Genomic DNA, 2,500 nt, shown 5'->3' on the forward strand with positions numbered 1-2,500 from the left:
TTTAGGCGACAACCGAATTTCCGAATTTTTCTGTTGTTGGAAAAACCAGGTCCGTCTTAGCGGCTCTTTCTTATAAAGTTGTAATACCGACCACGATAGTTATCTTAACGTAATTATCTGTAGTGTTAGTTTTCCCGCGGTTAGCCCGCACGGGTTAGCATAAAGGACCGCGGAAACTTCGGTTTCCGTTGCTATCAGTTTATCTAACAATTTAATTAACTCCATCCAATTTAGCTAGGCTGAAGTATCTACCACAAGTATTTACACAAGATATTCCGCCTTTGTTGTTGAGAGTGTTAGGATCAAAGTCTGTGAAACTTTTCAAGATCTTTGACCAATCATAGCTAAGCAAGAGCATATATAAACGCCAGTTTTTTAGAGAGCTAGAGAGAGTTGCCTGCCAGCAACGGCAGAGTGCTGAATTTCAACGCAAGAATAAAGTTGAAAAGCCGAAGCTGTGTGTACAAAATCTGTCCCGTAACAAATAGAATACCAGAAGTGCAGCAGATAAGTGACAAATTACGGTTATTAAACATTCCTATTCAAAGAACCTAACATCATGTTTCTTGAATTCTAAGTGTTAAAAATTGCATTATTATTATTATTATTATTATTATTGCAACAAGGATCAAATTGATTTACATATTCCAGGTTAGTTGCAGATAGGCTCTTTGTGCTTGACGCGTGGGTCTCTCAAAGTGCATTCGGGCTTTGCTTTGGCATCCTTTTCCTTTTGGGTTATAGAGTTATTTTTTAAGGAGGCCAACACCCATTGTTTCTTTCCGTTTTTCTTTGTATCGCTTGAATATGTTAAGGATTCAAAATTACTTTTGTGGCAAGAATCTGAAGCCATTGGGGTGACAAATTCCAACACGTACTCGGAGCCCCATTAATTCACTGGGTGTCAATGAAGAGGTCAGTACGGTGTGTGAACAATATCTACTTCCAACATTAAGCCGATGGAAGAAAAAAAAAATCCTTTTTTGCAACAATTGTAAATAATAGTTGGCACTTTTATTCACGAAGACTAGCCTGCGAGCAGGCTCTCAGTGGTTCGAGGTGCATGAAGGGCCTGTGTTGTCAGCTGCGGTTTCACAGTTAGTGGCCACGTCATCCTATTACAATAACACAACGATTGCTCTTTCACAAATATAGATTTTTAAAGACTAAAATCAGTAAGAATACATTTTTTTTCCACTAAAGTAAAAAATAGAAAAAAGTATAGCTTATCTGCTGAATACCCCTCCAGTTATTTGCATAATAATAACATCGTATTCGTTCTGAAAGTCGCCTATAGTAATGAAGTCGGTTCGAAGATTCAAGTTTTTCAACAAAGAGAGTCCTGTTTTAAAACTGAATTAGTTTTTCCCGTTCTTTTACAAGCGCTCCCGGAGCCAGGAGATGCGATTCATTCACTTTGTTTCCCTTTGATTGGATCAAGAATTGGAACAAGAATTGTTTGTTGGAAGTTTTTTCACGATCACTAAACAAAAAGTGCGCCATAAACCATAATACTACCCTTTACTAAAAACCTACCTGTCTCCTTTGCTTCGGATTTTTCAATGGGTGCTTTGTTTTTCGAAGGAATGGACTACGCTATTGATAGCGCTTGTCCACTTCGTCCCAAGTCTTTAAAGCATGATGTGGGCGGAACATTTTTCAACTTTGACAGATCACGTGTTTCCGCCTTAATCAAGGGCTTTTGTAATGCTATACCCTCTCGATAATTCTCGACGAATATCAACGATTTACCCTAGCAACAAATAACATCACAAACAGCGGGATCGGTAATCAGAATTCGAAGTACCTACAAGCAACGTGTTTTAGCGCGAAAGTAGAAATTTGTTTAGTAGCTTTCTTTCTCATTGGTCGACTTACGGGTGTGATTTTTCGTTTCTTTTGGGTTAGTGACTCATTTATTAACCTCTCTCCCCTGCCTCGCTCAAAACTGGCGTTTTGAAGGAACTCAACTGGAAATAACTTAAGATTGTAAGTGTTAATAATGAACTTTAAAGGTTCTTACAAAAATTTGAACAATTTTCTTATTAAATGAATTCTTCTAGTGATTTATTTGTTGCATCAAAGATCGAATTGATTTACCTACTCCAGGTTACTTAGTTAAACAGCTGGGCAGATAAGCTCTTTGTGCTTGACGTGTGGGTCTCTGTATGTGTGTAGGGTAGGCTTTTTCGACCGGGTTTTGGCACCATGTACCTCTTAGATAATAGGAAGACGTGGCCACTGACTGTGAAACCGCATCTGACAACACCTTTTTGTCTTTGTTTAGCCTGCGCATTCGAGCAGTCAAGCATGCTCTTCATGTACCTCGAACCACTGGGAGCCTTCTCGCAGGCTAGTCTTCGTAGAATAAAACTTTCAATAACCGTTTGTCAATTGTTGCAAAAAAGAAACAAGATTTTTTTTCCTTTCTTCCCCTCTTTTTACATTGGAAATCAATATTGATATTAGCAGGCAAGTAAGAACTTTAAAAAAAAACGAC

General features: G+C 38.3%; 1 protein-coding gene across 1 annotated transcript in view; it reads right to left on the reverse strand.

Moving 5' to 3' along the window:
* LOC138027043 (uncharacterized) overlaps positions 1-2,500 on the reverse strand; it is a 16,017-nt gene that overhangs the window by 11,770 nt on the left and 1,747 nt on the right. The gene's annotated exons all lie outside the window — the stretch shown is intronic.

Source organism: Montipora capricornis, chromosome 12 (genome assembly GCF_036669925.1).
Source record: "Montipora capricornis isolate CH-2021 chromosome 12, ASM3666992v2, whole genome shotgun sequence".
In the NCBI taxonomy this organism is placed as follows: Eukaryota; Metazoa; Cnidaria; class Anthozoa; order Scleractinia; family Acroporidae; genus Montipora; species Montipora capricornis.